Source organism: Dendrobates tinctorius, unplaced genomic scaffold (assembly GCF_039654945.1).
Source record: "Dendrobates tinctorius isolate UK_male_01 unplaced genomic scaffold, ASM3965494v1 ptg000197l, whole genome shotgun sequence".
Classification (NCBI taxonomy): Eukaryota; Metazoa; Chordata; class Amphibia; order Anura; family Dendrobatidae; genus Dendrobates; species Dendrobates tinctorius.
Window position 1 is genome coordinate 3173272 of NW_027361864.1, and position 22548 is coordinate 3195819.

Below are 22548 nucleotides of genomic sequence, written 5' to 3' on the forward strand. Positions count from 1 at the left end.
ACGAGAATCCAATATTTTCTCTACCTCATATTCCACATTGCCTTTAACCAATACAGGGTCAGGAGGCGCCGCCATAGGAACTACTGGTTCCACAAACCTCTTCAACAGAGATTTATGAAACACGTTATGGATCTTAAATGTAACTGGAAGAGCCAATCGAAAAGAAACAGGATTAAGGATCTCCAAAATCTTATAAGGTCCAATGAATCTTGGCTTGAACTTTGGAGACGCAACCTTCATAGGAATATTCTTTGACGACAACCAAACCATATCACCCACTTTAAACCGGGGACCAATGGTCCTATGCCGGTTGGAAAACCATTGGGCTTTTTCCTGAGAGAGGGACAACTTATCCACCACTTGGTCCCAAATCTGCTGCATTCTCTCTACCACAGTGGCGACACTTGGGCAGGTCGAAGATTCCACCTGCCCTGAAGAAAATCGAGGATGAACCCCAAAGTTACAGAAAAAGGGCGACATCAAAGTGGCAGATCTCTAGCTCTATTGTTTAGCGTGAATTCGGCCAAGGGCAAAAATGAGACCCAGTCATCCTGATCAGCAGATATAAAACATCTCAAATAGGACTCCGAAGTCTGGTTTGTTCTCTCAGTCTGCCCATTGGTCTGAGTCATCCTCAGAGGAGAGGATGAAAGATAACTGAATTCCCAGTTTGGAACAAAAAGCTTTCCAAAATTTGGAAACAAACTGGACTCCTCTGTCCGACACAATGTTCTCAGGAATCCCGTGCAACCGAACCACCTATTGTAAAAACAAGGGCACCAACTCAGAAGAAGATGGCAACTTTGGGAGTGGTACAAGATGGATCATCTTAGAAAATCTATCACAAATCACCCAGATAACAGTCATTCTCTGAGAGACAGGAAGATCGGAAATAAAATCCATTGAGATATGGGTCCATGGCCTCCTGGGCACCGGCAGGGGCATCAACAACCCACTAGAATGAGAACAGGGTTTGGACCGAGAACAAGTCCCACAGGACTGCACAAAATTCATGACATCATGAGATAAGGCAGGCCACCAAAAAGACCGACTCACCAAATCTCTGGTACCAAAAATACCTGGATGACCAGCCAACGCGGAGCAATGAATTTCAGACACTACTCTCTTCCTCCACTGGTCAGTAACATACAATTTTCCCATAGGGCAACGCTCAGGTTTGTCATCCTGAAATTCCTCCAGGGCACGTCTCAAATCGGGTGAGATGGCGGAAAGAACTACACCCTCATTTAGAATGGTAGTAGGCTCAGTCACAATAAGAGAATCCGCAAGGAAACTCCTAGAAAGGGCGTCCGCCTTAACATTCTTAGTGCCCGGAAGAAAAGAGACCACAAAATTAAAACGCATGAAAAACAAGGTCCACCTAGCCTGTCTAGAATTCAAGCGTTTGGCTGATTCAAGATAAATAAAATTCTTGTGGTCGGTGAGGACCACAACTTGATGTCTAGCTCCCTCCAACCAATGTCTCCACTTTTTAAAATGCCTATTTTATGGCCAACAATTCCCAATTCCCCATGTCATAGTTACGTTCAGATGAGGAGAATTTTCGAGAAAAGAAGGCACAGGGATTCATTTTAGAAGTCACCAGATCTTTTTGGGACAAAACGGCTACTGCACCAAACTCAGAAGCATCTACCTCCACCTGAAATGGAAGTGAGACATCAGGTTGCCGTAGAACCGGAGAAGTAAATCTCTGCTTAAGCTCCTGAAATGCCCAGACTGCCTCTGGAGACCAATTCACCACATCAGCGCCCTTTTTGGTCAAATCAGTAAGTGGTTTGACAATACCAGAAAAATTACTTATAAATTTATGGTAGAAATTAGCAAAACCCAAAAACTTCTGGAGAGCCTTCAAAGAAGTGGGCTGAACCCAATCATAAATGGCCTGTATCTTGGCCGGGTCCATTTCAATAGCCAATGGGAACAAAATGAATCCTAAAAATGAAATCCTCTGTACACCAAAGAGGCACTTCGATCCCTTAACATACTGGGAATTTTCCCTCAAAATCCAGAACACAGTCCAGACATGTTCCACATGAGAATCCCAATCACTGGAAAAGATCAAAATATCATCCAGATAAATTATCAAAAACTTATCCACAAAGTCCCGGAAAATATTGTTCATAAAAGATTGGAAGACAGAAGGGGCATTAGTGAGCCCAAAAGGCATCACCAGGTACTCAAAATATCCCTCCGGAGTATTAAACGCTGTCTTCCATTCATCCCCGTGCTTGATGCGAATAAGATTATACGCCCCCCTGTGGTCAAGTTTGGTAAACCAACAGGCATAAATCAGAAATCAGGGGTAACTGGTACTGATATTTAACAGTGATTTTGTTAAGGGAACGATAGTCAATACAAGGCCTTAATGAACCATCTTTCTTGGCCACAAAAAAAAACAGCACCTAAAGGTGAAGAGGATGGTCTGATATGACCCTTCTCCAACGACGCCTTGATATAAGGTCGCATAGCATCATGTTCGGGTACCGATAAGTTGAAAAGCCGACCCTTGGAAATTTACACCCGGGCATTAACTCAATTGCACAGTCATAACTCCTATGAGGAGGCAAAGACGCAGACTTACTCTCACTAAATACATCAGAAAAATCAGCCAAATAATCAGGAATATCATGAGACTGGGGAGAGGTGGAGAAAACAGGAGTGTCACTAAGAACACACTGACAACCCCAACTCACCACAGACACAGATTACCAATCCAAAACAGGATTATGAGTTTGCAACCAGTGAAAACCCAGAACAATAGAATCATGCAAATTGTGCAACACCAAAAATTTACAATTTTCTTGGTGGTCCGGGGCGACCCGCATTATCACCTGGGTCCAAAACTAGGGTTTATTCTCCGCTAAAGGAGTAGCATCAATACAACTCAAAGGGATAGGAGTCCGCATGGGTATCATGGGAAAACCACAACGTTTAGCAAAGTCTAAATCCATCAGATTCAAAGCTGCTCCTGAATCTACAAAAGCCTTAGCGGAAAATGTAGACAAGGAGCAGATCAGAGTAATTGCCAAAAGGAACTTAGGCTGTACACTGCTCATGGCAAATGTGTGAGCAAAACGTTCTTGTTTAGGGCAGACAGAAATAGTATGAGAGGCGTCTCCATAGAAAAAACACAGCTTATTACGCCTTCTAAACTCCTGACGTTGCGCCCTAGACTAAACCCTATCATATTGCATGGGTTCAGACGTTCGTTCGAAAGGTGGCAACGCCTCTCATGTAGTTTTACGTTCACGTAAACGCCTATCAACTTGAGTGGCCAATGACATAGAATCGTCAAGACCAGAGGGAACAGGAAATCCCACCATAACATCTTTTACGGTTTCTGCCAAACCCTTCTGAAAGAGAGCTGCTAGGGCATCGTCATTCCATTTAGTAAGGACCGTCCACTTTCGAAATTTTTGATAATATAACTCTGCAGAATCCTGACCCTGGTTCAATGCCAATAATGTTTTTTCAGCTTGATCAATAGCATTAGGTTCATCATACAACAACCCCAAGGCTTGAAAAAAATGCATCCACATTAGTCAGAATAGGATCTCCAGGTGTCAGAGTAAAAAGCCCAATCCTAAGGATCGCCGCGCAGCAGGGAGATGACAATTTTAACCTGCTGCACAGAGCTCCCCAACGAGTTAGGCCTGTTTCACACTTCCGTTTTTGTGTCCGCCAAACGGATCCGTTTCCGTTTTTTTGACGGAAACTGATGCAAACGGATCCGGTTTTTTAAAAACGGATCCGTTTTTTTGACGGATCCGCGGTAACCATAATGGAAGTCTATGGGACAAAAAAAACGGATCCTGCAAAAAATGGCGGATCCGTTTTTTTACGGAAAACAACGGATTTTGACGGATTTGAAAAAACGGAAGTGTGAAACAGGCCTTAGGCTTCAAGGCAAGAAATAGTTTACAATTATTCCTAAAATTCAAAAATTTAGACCGATCCCCAGAAAACACATCAGGAGTAGGAATTTTTGGTTCAACAGCAGATGAATGAGCGAGAAAGGCAGAAATTCCCCGCACTTCAGCAGCGAGCTGCTCAACCCGATTGGACAATTAGAACAAATATAGGTAAATATAGGTATATTGAGGGCGCTAATCATATACGGGGGGATATCCGCTGCAAGACAAAACAACACACCACTAAGTCGTTTGATTATAATACAGATAATGTAGAAAATGTCTGCGCTGAATAAACCACACAACCCCACAAAAGCAAGGGTTAAAAAGGCCAAATATAGCAATAAATTGCAAATGGATATTGGATCTCAGTTAATAATAATAATAAATTTTATTTTTATAGCGCCGACATATTCCGCAGCACTTTAATCAATATATACAATGACAAAACAGAATGTTCACTAAACATATATGTTCTAAAAAAGCGCAGTAGCAGAAAACACAATGATTGAAACTACCACTATATAGAAATACAGTAGATAAAAGGATCAAACATATATAAAAGGCGTATAAATAATAAAAACACTTTAAGAGGATATATATATGTACCTTAGGTGCATTCCAAAAAACGTTCAAAGCCTCATGAGGGGACCAGAATGTAGCGATTATAAGGGAGCTAATGAAGTTGAAGCTCCATCGCTACAATGATAATCAAATACTGTACATACAGAGTCTAAAAACAAGGCAAGAGTACGTTTAAGGCACTCAGTCCAGCAATACCTGCTGAGAGAACTGTCCCGGCCGGTGACAGTCTCTTGGTTACTCACTGTACGCTGCTCCCTCGGTGCGCCGGCGTTCTTCGCGGCGCGATGCTGCCGGCTGCAGTGAAGTTGCAGGACCTTGGTGACGTCAAGAAAGTCACGTGACTGAGATCAGCGGGTAGTACGGACCAGATCCTTCCAACCGGTTTCGGAAGTACACGGCTTCCTTCATCAGGGATGGTCCGTCATAGGTGTGGTTCCCTTTTAAACCTACGGTTCTGGTTTCAGTGAATTAACCCATTAAACGCTACTCATCGCACTATTCATAATACTAATTGAAGGCAAAAAGTTCCACTTCAGAGTTAAGTCCCCTTGGTACTAAAGAGTCTAAAGTGAAAATCCACTGACTTTCTGCACGGGACATTTTCTTAATGAAGTCCCCTCTTCTGCTGTCTTTCCGGACAATTTGCAGCCCGGTAATAATGATCCCTTCGGTAGAGCCCATATGATAATCAGCAAAATGCTTTGATAATGGATGTCCATCAAACCTACATCTTATATTCCTTAAATGTTCATTTATCCTTACGCTTAGTTGGCGTTTGGTCCTCCCCACATATAGTTTCCCACATGGGCATTTTAGTACATAAATAATCCCTGTTGTATTGCATGAAATATGATGTCTGATAATAAACTCACTATCTATATTGAAGAGTATATTGTTTTCTAATATTCAATATTTTGCACGCTTTGCATTTACGGCAGGGGTAAAACCCAGGTTCATTAAGAACATTTTTTTCATTATTTTTTGTACATCCTTTTCTGATATTGTATTGGTGGGATGACGCTATAAGATACCCCAAATTCTTTGCCTTCCTGTATATAAATTTTGGATATACAGGTAGTAGTTCTCCTATTATTTTGTCCTCCTTCAATATTCCCCAGTGTTTATTCACAATATTACGAAGAATATGGGTATTAGCATTAAATTGAGTTATGATAGAAAAATCAAGGCGTTGATCCTCAATCTTAACCTCTTTATCGGCATTGTTTCTATCTTTATCTTGAATTAGGGTTTCTCTGGATCTCCTCTGTATTTCATCACTTTCCTCAATAAGGACTTGATCATCATACCTCCTATTTCTGAATTTAGTAATCAAAAAATCTCTTTCTGTGCAGTAATCTTGCTCTCTGGAGCAATTCCTATGGGCAAGAACAAATGACTTTTAGGAACATTAATAAGCCACTGTGGCAAATGGAAGCTTTCCATAGAGATATAGTTATTACAGTCAGTAGGTTTATGGTATGTGCAAATATGAATCTGCCCATTGTCAATAAAAATACTTAAATCCAAAAAATTAATCAATTCGGTACTGGTGGTCCCTGTGAAATTTAAAAAGTAATCATTTTTATTAATATCCATTAAAAATTCTGCAAGTGTTTTGGGGCCACCAGACCATATAAAAAACACATCATCTATGAAGCGGCACCATAGGACCAGGTTCGCACGCAGCACCCCATTACTGTAGATGGTTTGTTCTTCCCATCCCCCCACATAGAGGTTAGCGTAGCTGGGTGCGAACCTGGTCCCCATGGCAGTCCCCCATTGCTGGGAGTAGTAGTCCGCCCCATATTGGAAGTAATTGTGTGTTAAGATAAAATAAATACATTCCGGTATAAAAGATATTTGATCCTGAGGTAATGTAGAAAAACAATTCAAGAACTGCTTGGCTGTTTTTAGACCCCTTTCATGTTGGATCACTGTATAGAGTGAAGTTATATCCAGTGTTCCTAAAATAAAGTGCTCCTGCCAAAGTATACTATTTAAAATTTGTAAAATTTGTTTACTATCTTTTAAGTATGACTGTAACTTAGGAATTTTTCTTTGTAAGTGGTAATCCACATACTTAGACATCTTTGCCGTCAAACTTTGAATACCAGAGATGATTGGTCTTCCCAGGGGGTTGTTCAAATTCTTGTGTATTTTTGGTAATAAAAACACAGTATACGTGGTTGTGGGGTGTCAATAAATTCAAATTCATATTTATGATCCCCCAAATCAAAACCCTTCTTAATGAGGGTCTTCATTTCCTTACCTTATTTGTCAGACGGGTCAGACCTCAGCTTTAGGTATGTCTGTTTGTCACTTAATAAACGTGTACATTCCTTTCTGCAATCTTTAGAATTTAAAACTACTATCCCTCCCCGTTTATCCGCAGGGCGAATAGGTAAATCTTTATTGTCTTGTAATTCCTTTATAGCTCTGCGTTCATTAAAATTCAAGTTGTATCTAAAATTAGTACACCTTTTATTACTTACCTTCCTAATATCATTAATAACAATCTTTTGGAAGGCTTCAAAGGATTCTGAATATTCATTTAATGGATTAAAATTATATTTGGTGCGCAGATTAGTATGGAAGTATGGATTACTTGCTGCATCATAGTTGGTAATAATTGGTTTCTCATTTTTAATAAAATGTTTTTTAACGGCAAGGCGTCTCATAAATAATTTAATCCCAATAAAAGCCTGAAATTTGTCAAATTTCGTGGCAGGGGCAAATTTTAATCCTTTCCTTAATAAACTGATTTCATTCTCTTTTAGTTCGTAATCACTAAGATTGATGATGAGCAAAAGGTATTCAATCATTTCTGTGGATGGATCTGTTTTTTTTTAAAAATTGCCCCACCCCCTACAGCCCCTCCTACGTCCTTTTCTTGGGCCAAATGAAAAAAAGGGAGTTTCCCTTGTCGTTTAGTTCTTAACCTTTGTTGTTTTGGAGAATGATCATTGATATTTCTCTGGGTTGCATTATCAGAAGATCTGCCAATAGGTCCATCATAAACATTATTGTTTTTATTTCTATTTTTCTTTCTGTTTTTATTTTTATTAATATTAATCCCACTAGTAGAAAGAAGATCATCTAAATTTTCTAGTGGTTTAAATCTATTATGAGAATTCGTTGGGGTACTGGATAGAGAAATATTATTACAGTCGGGTCTAGATGAATTCTGAGCAAGATCTACATTACTGTTATGGCCCAAAATTGTAGGGAGATTATCATTCTGAACGTCTGAATCCGAACCTGGATAGATTGAAAAATCTTCTTCTAAGTTACCAGTTGAGATTGGACTTCCTTCTATCTCATCTATTATTTCAAATTGGGGAAACTCTTTTTCCAATGCAATTGAAGATTCAGTATGATTATTCACAAAGTATGAACCCTCTTTTCTGTGGGTAAATATTGCATCTCGCCCAAATTTATTTTTTCTTTCCATTATTTCCTTTTCTTTTAAGCCAAGTCTTTTTCGTATGTTTGTAGATAAACGGATAATCTCAGGATGCATTTGGTATGGTTTAATTTTAGTAAAAAGATCCGTTATATGTCTTCTGGTTTCTATTATTTGTTGTCTCCTTTTTTCCATTATAAAGGAGACAGCCTTTTTAGAAAACTCTCTAAACATAGCGTCCCATTCAGACACTGTTAGGATCACCAATATCACCTGATAGAGCTTTGTATACTGTCAGGCCTTTTGGGATACAATTGTAAAAAAGGTAGCGCACTAAAGTTGCTACCTCCCATAAATCACGCATCTCTTTCATCAGATATTGCTCAAGATTTTTTAAGGAATCAATCACCCCACTGATGTCTTCCTCATTAGAACTGAGATTTTGTCTTGGGGCTAAGTGAAAAAATTTGTTAATGTTATTTAAACGTTTCCTTTCTATCCGACCAAAGATCACTCATGGTTTAAATGTAGAAAATATATATAAGTGGAACTTTTTGCCTTCAATTAGTAATACGAATAGTGCGATATGAGTAGCGTTTAATGGGTTAATTCACTGAAACCAGAACCGTAGGTTTAAAAGGGAACCACACCTATGATGGACCTTCCCTGATGAAGGAAGCCGTACTTCCGAAACAGGTTGGAAGGATCTGGTCCGTACTACCCGCTGATCTGTCACGTGACTTTTTTTACGTCACTAAGGTCCTGCAACTTCACTGCAGCCGGCGGCATTGCGCCGCGAAGAACGCCGGCGCACCGAGGGAGCAGCATACAGTGAGTAACCAAGAGACTGTCACCGGCCGGGACAGTTCTCTCAACAGGTATTGCTGGACTGAGTGCCATAAACATACTCTTGTCTTGTTTTTAGACTCTGTATGTACAGTATTTGATTATCATTGCAGCGATGGAGCTTCAACTTCATTAGCTCCCTTATAATCGCTACATTCTGGTCCCCTCATGAGGCTTTGAACGTTTTTTGGAATGCACCTAAGGTACATATATATATCCTCTTAAAGTGTTTTTATTATTTATACGCCTATTATATATGTTTGATCCTTTTATCCATTTCTATATAGTGGTAGTTTCAATCAGTGTGTTTTCTGCTAATGCGTTTTTTTGGACCATATATGTTTGGTGAACATTCTGTTTTTTCATTGTATATATTAACTGAGATCCCCATATCCATTTGCAATTTATTGCTATAATTGGCCTTTTTAACCCTTGCTTTTGTGGGGTTGTGTGGTTTATTCAGGGCAGACATTTTCTACTTTACCCAATCGGACAATTGCTTAATCTCCATTAAAGAAAAAAATCCTCCTACGGCCCCAGAGAAAAAGAGGAAAAAAATATATAAAAAAATTCTGACTTTTTTTTTTTTTTTTACAATTCTTTCCTTCTTTTGAGTACCCTAGAGTCTGCGGTTAGGCTGGTGATTCTGATGTGATTGGGTCACTGAGGAGGAGAGAAAGCCAAGCTAAGCCACAGAATACCAAAGAGGTTGGTAACTAAGTGGATTGCAGACCCCTAATCCTATCCACACAACTAGCAGTAGCCGTGGAGCGTGCCTACGATGATCCTAGACGCCTTGGCACAGCCGGAGAGCTAACTAAGCCTAAAGCAATCTAAACTGCCCCAGAGCAGACCCCAAAGGAATAGATAGCCCCCAAACATATATTGTCGGTGAGACAAGATGAAAACACAAACGCAGGTAGGAAAATAGACTGAGCAAACGATGGGGCCCACACTGACTAGACAGGACAGGAAAGGAAAGACACTGCCTGCAATCACGCAAAAAACCCTGCAAAAAAGTCCAACACGTCTGATGCAAAAAATACTATAGTCACACGACTTCGCCCACTATATCAGCACTCTGGTATATTCTGAAAGCAGAGCAAAAAGAGGCCAATCTAATAAGAGACAAAAACAAACTGGCACAAGCAGTAACATATGGATGGTGATTCAGCACAGCCCCAGCCGAAGCTGGCTGACCAACACAAAACTGAAATAGACAACCAGACCAAATGTAAACAGAATAGCAAATGAACACTTAGCTGAACATGCAGGGACTGAGCTGGAAACTAAGACCTCAGGAGGCAGGAGAAAATCACCAGCAGGGATAGAGCAGGTGGGCAGTCTTAAATCCCAGTCTGAAACCCCAGATCTCCAATCGTCGTCCTCACTATCAGGTGGCAAGCCTTTGTTAATCAGATCAGCTCCATTACCTCCAGTAACCACCAGAGGGAGCCTAGAAAGAGAACTCGCAACCCCTCTGTCAATTTGACCAGCTCCACTACCTTCAGTAGTAACCAGAGGTAGGCCAGAAAGAGAATTCACAACAGAGCAGCATATGGGGCATAGTCTATGGAGAATTTTATGGGGCATAACCTATGGAGCATTTTATGGAGCATCTTATGGGGGCATAATCTATGGAGCATTTTATGGGGGCATAATCTATGGAACATCTTATTGGGCAGCATATGGGGCATAATCTATGTAACATCTTATCGGGCCATAACCTTTATGAAACAGCATATGGGGCATATTATTCTATGGAGCATCTTATGGGGCCATTATTAACCTTTGTGCAGTATTATATGGGGTGTATTTTGTATGGAGCATCTTATTGGGCCCATCATGAACTATAGTAAGCATTACAAGGGGCTCCTGATTCAATGTGGATGTTCAAAAACATTTAACCTACTAATGTCTCAATTAATTTTACTTTTATTGGTATTGTATTTTTTTCTTAAATTTACCAGCAGCTGCTGCATTTTCCACCCTAGGCTTATACGCGAGTCAATAAGTTTTCCCAGTTTTTTGTGGCAAAATTAGGGGGTCAGCTTATACATGGGTCGGCTTATAAACGAGTATATACGGTAACTGTTAAAATGAATTTACTTTCCCCTAGTTTAGCTTTTAAGCAAATATTAAATTTAAGGCAAGTCATGACTAATTGTCTCAGGATTCTACTTGACCATAGATTCTTAGAAGATAATGTGTTAATTGATAATATGGTACCTTGATGGAGAGACAAAATAATCAGCTTAGAATTACAAATTGCGGAACCCCATAACTGCAAACCAAGTAAAATACAAAATAATTCCAAAACTACGACATCCTTCGTTATGTGCTTTACCTGCCAATCATCCGGCCAGCGATGAGCTGACCAGTGAGATGAAAAAAGAATGCCCAAGCCTAGTGCGCTGCTCACTGACACGGCAAAAGGAACAGAATCTGCCGAAGCAAACAGAGATTTCCAGCATGATTTACCATTAAACTCAGAAAGAAATGTCAGCCAAATCTTAGCATCTTCCTTTAAATCTGAACTAACTTGAATATGGGAAACAAGGGTTGGTCAAGCCTTTAGTTGCATCATATAAACGCCTACAGAAAGGACGCCCAATAGGAATGATACGTAAGGCAAATTTAAAAGTCCCAACAGGGATTGTAATTCTTTTAATGTAACTTTCTTCTTAGTTAAAAAGTTTGCTAAGGCGTCATGAAGTTTGGAAATTTTATCTGGAGGAAGCCTGCACGCCATTCTGCAGGAATCTAATGTTATTCCCAAAAACTCAATGGTATTAGTTGGAAAAACCATCTTCTCTCGTGCGTTAGAAACTTCGAAATCCTGACACATTGAAATAAATTAATTCAGGGCATGGAGACAATTGTCCGAATTGGAAGAGCCAATGAAAGGGAAATCATCCAGGTAATGGAGAATTCTGATGTCTCCAGAATTCAATTCCATTACCCAATGTAAAAATGATGAAAATGTCTCAAAATAAAAACAAGAGAGAGAGAAACCCATTGGCAGACAGCGAGAGAAGAAAAATTTATTGTTAAAACAAAAACCCAAAGAATTAAACCCATCCGGATGTACAGGGAGCAATCTAAATGTTGACTTAATGTCTGATTTTGACATTAAGGCATTTCTGCCAAACCTCCTTAAAAACTCTATAGCCCAATCAAAAGACGCATAATTTACAGAAGAAATAGATTTGTCAATTTCATCATTCAGGCACAAGCCATATGGGAAAGAAAGATGATGTATTAAATAAAAAGACCCAGGCTCCTTTTTTGGTACAATGAATAACAGCGAGATTCTAAAATCAGAAAACGGAGGGGTGGAAAAAGAGCCTGCTACCCTACCTAGCTCAACTTCCTTATAAATTTTTTCTCTTGCAATATCCGAAAATTTTAAAAGGGAAGGCAAATTCCTTACGATCTTACAACTCGTCCCTTTTACCATTAGCATCCCTAGGGGATGCTTGCTGAAATGATTGCTTTTTAAAGCATTTCGCCATGGAATGCAATCCTCCACAGAAGGAGCACTCATTGTGAAATTTACAGTTACTGGACCATTTTCAAATTGATTTGTTAAATGCGAAACAAAAACCCTTCTTGGGATTTTGCCTAACAAAAGAATTCCTTTGAGGGAGCATGAGGTTGATCCAAAGGCCCACATCTTTCACTCCCCAGTGGACTGGATAAACAGCCAATTTTTCCCCGAAAAGCCTCATCATAATTTAGCCAGGCAATACCGCCAAAATTGCGGTACGCCTCCAGAATATTGTCGATGAGTTGGACAATTTGCTGCATAAATTAGGAAACTTTTCCCCCTAGAACAGCTGAATAAATAGAGAAAGCTTGAATCCAGCTATTGAAAGATTTATAAGATCCACGTTTTTTATCCTCAACGTCAGACCTATCGTCCTTTTCCTTATACTTAAACAGCTGTTCCTTTTGCTGAAGAAGAGAAAAAAGATCAATGTATTGATTATTCCAAATAGCCTCCTTCGTGGAGGCACTCAAATGGAAGCCCAGCGGAGAGAGCTCACACGTATGTGCCTCCTTGAAGGGGTTTTGCCTAATGGATGAAGTTGTATCAAAAGGTGTAGAAGCCTTTGCCATACTATCATCCCGAGATGAAGGGGAAGCCTTTAATAGTGCCTCCTCTAAGGCCTCATTCAATACCTCCTTAATTAAAATTTTAAAATTTGTTGGCTGAACAGACAGGGGAACATTGAAAGTCTCACCCTTGTCAGGATCACCGGATCTTAAGCAGAGACACAGCCAGCGGTCAAGCCCTGGGAAGGCGAGCACAGCAGATCGATGGCAGGAGGCGTGCTGTCATCTTCTTCCTCAGAAGTCGGATCTTGACCAGCGGCGGGTTGAGCTGGGTCCTGAGATACCCGTCCTGGATGAGGTGAGGCAGTGCCAGCCTGTGAAGACGCCGCCACTGCAGGGCTTTTACGGCTGCGGTGGTTACAGGCCCTGCCGGCAGTTCCTGATGACGTCGCCGGTGCTGGAGGCTGACGTCGCCGGGAATCTTGCACCAGGCTGCGAGATCTCGGAGCTCTGAAATGGCGGGACTTCGCATGCTTCCTGCGCGCGGCTTCCGGGGCGGAGAGAAGACGGCGGTGGTGAGCATGCAGCCTGTGGCTTCTTCACCCAGGTTGCAGGAATGCGCTCGGCAACACAGGAGGATGTTGACCCAACGATTGCGCTAACGGGCGGGGAGTTGGAGGAGGGAAGGCATCAGAGATTGCTGCTGAAGGTTTTATAGTGAGGCAGCTCCTCAGCCATTCCACTCCATCCTCCTCGCCGCCGGCCTTGGACATAATCTGCTGTAGAAGATCTTCCATCAAGCAGGTGATCTTCTTTTCTTCAGGTGAACACCGATGTGGCAACATACTGCAAAAACAGGGTTTAAATACACTCAAATCGCCCGCCAAAAGCCTTCTCCACCAATGAAAGTTAATGTAACAAAGGCACCAAGAACCCATTATAACTGGCTCCAACCGCTCATGACAACTGTCACAGATAACTCCTGACTTTTGTTTGACCCATAAAACATGACAGGAAATTAACCCTTTAACTATAGCCATCTACTCCAGGTCTGTGAGGCCATGAGACCCCCCCTTTATTTCTTTATTTTGACGGGGGGGGGGCTTCCGTTATCAGTCTCTACCTTGGCGTAATACTTTGCATGTAATTTTATTGTATATGCCCTTGTGGTTTGTTGCTGTTTGTATGTGCAGGCACTCCTGTTAGATGTGCCACCATGTCACCAATTGTCTTAAATAAAGGTGTTTTATTTCAAATTATTTTCTTCATCCCTTATTGTGACTCCTCCTCGACTTATATTCAGTTACTTCTCTATTGGTATTGTTGTATCTATTCCAGATGGCCTGCCATTCCATTGTGTGCACATACTGTATATATCACTAATGTTCTAGACATAGAAGTACGTGTTAATATACAGGGTGGGCCACGTATATGGATACACCTAAATAAAATGGGAATGTATCTTGATATCAACTTCCTGTTTGTGGCACATTAGCATATGGGAAGGGGGAAACTTTTCAAGATGGGTGGTAACCATGGCGGCCATTTTGAAGTTGGCCATTTTGGATCCAACTTTATTTTTTCCAATGGGAAGAGGGTCATGTGAAACATCAAACTTGTTGAGAATTTCACAAGAAAAACAATGGTGTGCTTGGTTTTAACGTAACTTTATTCTTTCATGAGTTATTTACAAGTTTCTCTTTCTTAACAGCCATTGACATGTTGCAGACGTTAACACATGAGGAGTGGATAGAAATTGTGTTGATGTCTTTTGAACGCAGCACCCGGGTCATTGCAGATTTCAATTCAAGACACCCTATGCAAGAAAACTGTCACCATTCCCATTTTATTTAGATGTATCCATTAAATGGCCCACCCAAAAAAGCTTGCTTCATCACTGAACATAATGTTCTGTGTAAACTGAGGGTCCTGTTCCAATTTTTGTTTTGCCCATTCTGCAAATTCAGCGCACCGATCTGGGTCACCAACCATTCCCATTTTATTTAGATGTATCCATTTAAATGGCCCACCCTGTACAGTATATGTTTTGCCTTGATTCAGCATGTTCTGACCTGGCCATAATACTGTAGGACTGTGGGGCTGTATTATAGTCTATGGGGGAGCTACATTGTATTCTATGAGGGAGGCTGCATTACACTCTACGAGGGAGCTACATTATATTCTATGGGGGGCTGCATTATATTATATGAGGGGGGCTGCATTATACTCTATGAGGGGGCTACATTATATTCTATGGGGGGCTGCATTATACTATATGAAGGGGGCAGCATTATATTCTATAGGGGAGGCTGCATTATACCCTATAAGGGGCTACATTATTTTCTATGGGGGGCTGCATTATACTATACTAGCTGCTGGCCCGATTCTAAATCATTGGGTACTCTAGAATAGGACCAGCAGGAGATAAAAATAAAAAAAAGTGATATACTTACCTTCCAACGGCCCCAGGACTCTGCCCTCCTCTCCACGCTGCCGGCATCTTCCGTTCCCAGTACTGCTTTGCGCCAAAGACCGCTGCTGACGTCCTCTCGCGAGAGCGTGACGTCATCAGCGGTATTTCGCGCAAAGCAGTACTGGGAACGGAAGATGCCAGCAACGTGGAGAGGAGGGCAGATTCCAGTGGCCGTCGGAAGGTGAGTAGATCACTATTTTTTATTCTAATTCTATTTTTTACACGTTTATGGTGCCCAGGGTCCGAAGGAGTCTCTTCTCCTCCTGACCCTGGGTACCGGCTAGCGCCGGGCGTTAGCGGCGACGCAGCCGCTGACGCCCGTGCGCCCAGAGATGACCCGCGGCAACCGTCGGGAGATCAGCGGCTAGCGCCGCTGATCTCCCGACGGTCACGGCACGGTAGCGCGTCCTTGTAATTGGGACTGAGACCAATCGGCGCACCGGGATTTCGGTTACAGATAGACATGATAAGGCGTTTATATATATAGATGAAGGGGGCAGCATTATATTCTATGGGGGGAGGCTGCATTATACCCTATGAGGGGACTGCATTATACCGTATGAGGGGCTACATTATTTTCTATGGGGGGATACATTATATTATGTGGGGGCTGCATTATACTCTGAGGGGGCTACATTATATTTTATGGGGGGTTACATTATTTTCTATGGGGGGCTACATTTTATTCTATGAGGGGGCTACATTATACTATATGAGGGGGGCTGCATTATATTCTATGGGGGCTACATTTTATCCTGCATTATACTATATGAAGAACTATCAGGTGCATTATACTATGGGTAGTGCATTGTATTACATGGAGGACTATGGGGGGTGCATTATACTATGTGGAGGACTATGAGGAGCATAGTAACTAACTGTGGTTAGTTATACTAAATTATAATTATATTGCACATAAATTGTCGCTGTATGTCATCTCCTCCTGTATATAGCATATACCTGTGTGTCATCTCCTCCTGTATATAGTATATACCTGTATGTCATATCCTCATGTACTGTATATAGTATATACCTGTATGTCATCTCCCCTGTATATACTGGTATGTCATCTCCTCCTGTATATAGTGTATACCTGTGTGTCATCTCCTCCTGTATATAGTATATACCTGTATGTCATATCCTCATGTATATAGTATATACCTGTATGTCATCTCCCCTGTATATAGTGTACACCTGTGTGTCATCTCCCCTGTATATAGTTTATACCTGTGTGTCATCTCCTTCTGTATATAATATATAACTGTACGTCATTTCCTCCTGTATATAGTATATACTTGTATGTCATCTCCTATATATAGTACAGTATCTACCTGTATGTCACCTCCCCTGTATATAGTATGTACCTGTATGTCATCTCCTCCTGTATATAGTGTATACCTGTGTGTCATCTCCTCCTGTGTATTTTATATACCTGTATGTCATCTCCCCTGTATATAGTGTATACCTGTGTGTCATCTCCCCTGTATATAGTATATACCTGTATGTAAACCCTAACCATGACATACAAAGCCATCCACAACCTGTCTCCCCCATACATCTGTGACATGGTCTCCCGGTACCTAACCGCACGCAACCTTCGATCCGCTCAAGATCTCCGTCTCTACTCCCCCCTCATCTCTTCTTCCCACAACCGCATACAAGACTTCTCCCGTGCTTCCCCCATACTCTGGAACTCTCTGCCGCAACACATCAGACTCTCACCATCAATGGAAACCTTCAAGAAGAACCTGAAGACCCACCTGTTCCGACAAGCCTACAGCCTGCAATGATCCTCGGTTTACTGAACCACCGCACAACCAGCTCTACCCTCTCCTAGTGTATCCTCACCCATCCCTGAAGACTGTGAGCCCTCGCGGGCAGGGTCCTCTCTCCTTCTGTACTTGTGTGTCCCTTGTCTTGCACATGTTTATTGTACTTGTCTATATTTCCCCTTTTCACATGTAAAGCGCCATGGAATAAATGGCGCTATATAAATGTATAATAGTAATAATAATGTCATCTCCTGTATATAGTATATACTTGTAAGTCTTCTCCTCTTGTATATAGTATATACCTGTATGTCATCTCCCCTGTATATAGCATATACCTGTATGTCATCTCCTCCTGTATATACTTGTATGTCATCTCCTCTTGTATATAGTATATACTTGTATGTCATCTCCTCTGTATGTAGTATATACCTGTATGTAACATAGTTTGCAAGGCCAAAAAAGACATTTGTCCATCCAGTTCAGCCTATATTCCGTCAGAATAAATCTCCAGATCTACGTCCTTCTAAAGAACCTAATAACTCTAAGATACAATATTGTTAGGCTCCAGGAAGACATCCAGGCCTCTCTTGAACCCCTCGACTGAGTTCCTCAGGAGGAGATGTCATATCCTCTTGTATATACTAGCTTAAGAGCCCGGCGCTGCCCGGGCATAGTAACTAACTGTGGTTAGTTATAACAAATTATAATTATCCTCCATTCCATAGTCCCGTGCCCATATACCCATCATACATATCCACGATCCCATAGGCCCGTGCCCATATACCCATCATACATATCCTCCATCCCATAGTCGAGTGCCCATATACCCATCACACATCCTCCATCCCATAGTCCCATGCCCATATACCCATCATACATATTCTCCATCCCATAGTCCCATGCCCATATACCCATCATACATATTCGCCATCCCATAGTCGAGTGCCCATATATCCATCACACATCCTTCATCTCATAGTCCAATGCCCATATACCCATCATACATATCCTCCATCCCATAGTCCTGCGCCCATATACCCATCATACATATCCTCCATCCCATAGTCCCGTGCCCATATACCAGTCATACATATCCTCCATCCCATAGTCCCGTGCCCATATATCCGTCATACATATCCTCCATCCCATAGTCCCATGCCCATATACCCATCACACATTCTCCATCCCATAGTCCCGTGCCCATATACCCATCATACATATCCTCCATCCCATAGTCCAGTGCCCATATACCCATCACACATCCTCCATTTCATAGTCAACCATTATGACATCATAATGAGCGGCAGGGCTTGCAACCTATGATGACATCAGCGTCGCCATGGCAACCATTGTGACATCATAATGATGGGCGGGGCTTGACGTGCACACACCTTTTTCCCCAGTATGTAGATAGGGGCAAAATTGTTTGGTGAATTGGAATGCGCAGGGTTAAAATTTCACCTCACAACATAGCTTAGGACGCTCTCGGGGTCCAGATGTGTGACTGTGCCAAATTTTATGGCTGTAGCTGCGACAGTGCGGATGCCTATCCCGGACATACACACACACACACATACACACATCCATACACACTTTGAGCTTTATATATTAGATATACCTGTATGTCATCTCCCCTGTATATAGTATATATCTGTATGTCATCTCCCCTGTATATAGAATATACTTGTATGTCACCTCCCCCTGTATATAGTATATACCTGTATGTCATCTCCAGGTTCCTTCCCATCTGTACACGGTGGAGGTGCAGTGTCCCACAGCACAGAGCATTTCAGTGCGGCGGCTCCACCCTGAGTGCAATACGATTTAGTTAGAAATTGTAAAGAAGGACTAATTTACAGTTGTAGCTGTATAAATAAGTTTAAAGCGAACCAGGCATTGTCAGGTTGGCGCTGTTACATCAATTAAAATGATACCTGGGTTGGAGAAATCCGTCTTGTGTTTCTTTTTTTAATCTGTGTTTGAATTTTTAAGTTAATGAGATGCTTCATGCCAGTCAAAGAGAAGTCCCTAATTCTGGGCTCCCCCTGCAGTCTGTGTCAGAGGGTGGTCTGTGTCGGCACGGTAATAAATTGTGTTATTTCCAGCTTTACAGAAGGACAATGACACCATAGAAATGATAAGAATAATAGGCCTCAGTTACCACAACTGTCTACAAGGAAAACTGTTGCTGATAGCAACCAATCACAGCTCAGCTTTCATTTTTTTATCAGCTCTGGTGAAATGAAAGATGTTTAGTGATTGGTTGCTATGGGCAACACAGACAGTGTAACCTGTTATGTTCAAGAAGATGTGTCTATGAAATATATATATATATTAGATATTTAATATATACTATACTGTACATATACAGGGTGGTCCAAAAGTAGCTGGACAGTATGTGTAATAGGGTTATGAAGAGGGAGATTTATCAAACATGGTGTTTTTTTTATGGAACAGTCACAGGAGATAAGTATCTCAAAATTGTAATGAATCAAGTTGTTCCCCAGTTACAGCAACAGCCTAATTCAAATGACCTTTATTTCCAACAAGATGGGGCCCCTCCACATTATTCAAGAGTAGTCCGTGAGTATCTTGATGAAACATTTCCTAATAAATGGATTGGCTGAAGAGGCCCACTTGATTGGCCGGCACGTTCACCAGACTTGACCCCAATGGATTTTTTGTTTTGGGGAGTACTCAAGGACAAAGTTTATAGTCGAAAACCAAAAAGTGTCAGTGATTTGAAAAATTACATACGAGATGCATTCAAGAAATTAATACCCAAAGAGACTTGTGCAAAAATGTTTGTCGAAAGAGGCAGACTTCAAAGCTGTGCAAATTGTGATGGAAAACAGTTTGAGCCCCTGCGCTGATAAAATGTAAGGGCTTTTGTATTATTGTTCAGAATAAAATTTAATTGTCAATGTTATGCTTGTGTTAGTAACTATAATTTTATACATAAATCAAAATAAATGTTATTTTCTGTCCACCTACTTTTGGACCACCCTGTATATTAGATTAGATATTGTATATATATTATTTATTATACAAGGCTTTGCATGTGGAGTGAGTGTGGCTATGTGGAGTGGGCGTGGCTTGATACACACACATGCATACATACATACACTTATTTTTATATATATAAATGGAGGACTATGAGGAGTGTATAATACTATATGGAGGACTGAGGAGTGTATAATTCTATATGGAGTACTATGGGGATTGTACTATACTATATGGAGGACTTTTGGGAGCGTATTATACTATTTCGAGGACTATGGGGCACATTATACTAAATCATAGAATGGTAGAGTTGGAAGGGACCTCTTGGGTCATCTAGTCCAACCCCCTTCCCAAAGCTGGATTCCCAGACACAGAGGTGTATCTAGGCTTTCTGGCACCCAGGGCGAGAATTCGGTAGGGTTTTTTGGCAGATTGCAGACAGTGGCTTTCCTTTCCTGTCCTTTCTAGTTAGTCGGGCCCCATCGTTTGCTCAGCCTATTTTCCTGCCTGTGTTTGTGTCTTCATCTTGCTTCACCGTCAATACATGTGTGGGGGCTGTCTTTTCCTTTGGGGTCTGCTCTGGGGCAGTTAGTTTTCCCTTTTCTTGCTTTAGGTTTAAGTAGTCCTCCAGCGGTGACAAGGCGTCTAGGAACAATGTAGGAACGCTCCACTGCTACTGTTAGTTGTGTGGTTAAGATCAGGGATCTGCAGTCTGCATAGTGACCAACCTCTCTGGTTTTCTGGGACTTAGCTTTTTGTTGTTCCTCCTCGGTGACCCATTCATAACAGAATCACCAGCCATACCGCAGATTCTAGGGTACTCAAAAGCAGGGAAAGATTGTTTAAAGGAAAAGAAAAAAAAAAGTGTCAGAATTTTTTTTTTTGGTATATTTTTTCCTCTTTTTTTTTCTGGGGCCGTAGGAGGATTTTTTTTCTAATGGAGATTAAGCAATTGTCTGATCGTGTGGAGCAACTTGCTGCTGAAGTGCAGGGAATTTCCACCTACCTCATTCAGTCACATGCTGCTGAACCTAAGATTCCTACTCCTGATGTGTTTTCTGGGGATCGGTCTCAATTTCTGAATTTTAAGAATAATTGTAAATTATTTCTTGCCTTGAAGCCTAATTCATCGGGGAGCTCTGTGCAGTAGGTTAAAATTGTCATCTCCTTGCTGCGCGGCGATCCCCAGGATTGGGCTTTTTCTCTGACACCTGAAAATCCTATTTTGACTAATGTGGATGCATTTTTTCAAGCCTTGGGGTTGTTGTATGATGAACCTAATGCTGTTGATCAAGCTGAGAGAACCCTGTTGGCATTAGACCAGGGTCAGGATCCTGCAGAGTTGTACTGTCAAAAATTCCGAAAGTGGGCAGTCCTTACTACATGGAATGATAGTGCATTGGCGGCTCTCTTTCGGAAAGGTTTGTCAGAGACCGTAAAAGATGTTATGGTGGGATTTCCTGTTCCTGCTGGTCTGGATGGCTCTGTGTCATTAGCCATTCAAGTTGATCGGCGTTTACATGAACGTAAAACTACACGGGAGGCGCTGCCACCTTTTGAACAAATGTCTGAACCTATGCAATGTGATGGGGTTTTGTCTAGGGCGCAACGTCGGGAGTTTAGAAGGCGTAATAAGCTGTGTTTTTTCTGTGGAGACGCCTCTCATACTATTTCTGTCTGCCCTAAACGAGAGAAACGTTTTGCACACACATTTGCTGTGGGCAGTATACAACCTAAGTTCCTTTTGGCAATTACTCTGATCTGCTCCTTGTCCACATTTTCCACTAAGGCTTTTGTGGAGTCAGGAGAAGCTCTGAATCTGATGGATTTGGACTTTGCTAAACGTTGTGGCTTGTCCATGACGCCTCTGCAGACGCCTATTCCTTTGAGGGGTATTGATGCCACTCCTTGGGCGGAGAATAAGCCTCAGTTTTGGACCCAGGTGATAATGCGTGTTGCCCCCGACCACCAAGAAAATTGTAAATTTTTGGTGCTGCATAATTTGCACGATACTATTGTTCTGGGGTTCCCCTGGTTGCAAACTCATAACCCAGTTTTGGATTGGAAATCTGTCTCTGTGGTGAGTTGGGGTTGTCAGTGTGTTCTTAGGGACGCTCCTGTTTTCTCCACCTCTCCTCAGTCTCATGATGTTCCTGATTATCTGGCTGATTTCTCTGATGTATTTTGTGAGAGTAAGTCTGCGTCTTTGCCTCCTCATAGGAGATATGACTGTGCAATTGACTTGATGCCTGGGTGTAAATTTCCCGAGGGTCGGCTTTTCAACTTATCTGTACCCGAACATTATGCTATGCGATCCTATATTAAGGAGTCGTTGGAGAAGGGTCATATTAGACCATCCTTGTCACCTTTAGGTGCTGGGTTTTTTTTTGTGGCCAAGAAAGATGGTTCATTAAGACCGTGTATTATCGTTCCCTTAACAAGATGACTGTTAAATATCAGTACCCGTTACCTCTG

General features: G+C 41.6%; 1 long non-coding RNA gene across 1 annotated transcript in view; it reads right to left on the reverse strand.

The window, feature by feature from the left end:
• LOC141056364 (uncharacterized) overlaps window positions 1–22548 on the reverse strand; it is a 64833-nt gene that overhangs the window by 38346 nt on the left and 3939 nt on the right. The window contains exon 2 of the long non-coding RNA XR_012221623.1: window positions 13014–13671. This is a non-coding gene — a long non-coding RNA (uncharacterized lncRNA). The remainder of the gene's footprint in view (window positions 1–13013; window positions 13672–22548) is intronic.